The following is a 918-nucleotide window of genomic DNA, read 5'->3' as shown; positions in this document are numbered from 1 at the left end:
AAGAGCTTTGGCTATCCGATGGTTATTGATCGCGTGTCGAAAACGTTCAGGTCGAAGTATGGCTTTAAGATCAAGTGATGAATTAATGGATGCTGCCAGAAATTCTGGTAGTGCTGTACGGAAGAAGGAGGAGACTCACAAGGTGGCAGAAGCTAATAAGGCTTTTGCCCATTTCCGTTAGTTCCGGGTTCGTTTCAATCCACAACCTCTTATTGGTGGATTGAAACCTTCTACTCCGGAGCGCAGGGTATTAGGAATCAAGATACGCCAGAAGCATATGGATAAGCAGAAATTAAATAATGGGAGAAAGAATATCCAAGTCATAGGGGAAATTTTGTCACTGGTATAGTACCTCATGAAAAAGAGAAAGACTAGTGTCGAATCGTAAAGTCCATAACATCATCGACATGATCAACATGATCGACATGACCAAAGTGATCGACGCAATCGACGCAATCAACATGATCGACATGATCGACATGACTAGAATGATCGACACAATCGACACAATCGACATGATCGACATGATTGGCACTGCCCGCATCCCCGCGACTCCCACCATTCTCAACTATCTCCGCCTGGGGCGGACTACTCACCTCGGGGGGGGGGGGGGATGTCAGGCAACGCCAGCAGATATTTATCCTGTATGTCCCTCACCTCGAATCGATGATTGAGTCGTAGTACATCTAAGGCAAAGCTGGCATCTCCCATGATGTACTCGAGGAGCCGAACTAACGTTGACTTTCCCGTGGTTTATGATAATAAAAGGGAAATGCGTCTGAAAAGAGAGTCAAGGTTTGAAGAAGTATCGTGCGAAAACAAAGGGAAGTCTTCCCGTTTCTTCGGATATTCAATCAATATTAGATTAGTTGACACAGGTGGGATTCTGTGATATACTATGGATCAACAGGCTCATCA

This window comes from Dipteris shenzhenensis, unplaced genomic scaffold (assembly GCF_047967505.1).
Source record: "Dipteris shenzhenensis isolate YYH24624 ecotype China unplaced genomic scaffold, Dip_SZ_1.0 scaf0328, whole genome shotgun sequence".
Taxonomy (NCBI): Eukaryota; Viridiplantae; Streptophyta; class Polypodiopsida; order Gleicheniales; family Dipteridaceae; genus Dipteris; species Dipteris shenzhenensis.
Note: the sequence above shows the minus strand (reverse complement) of the source record.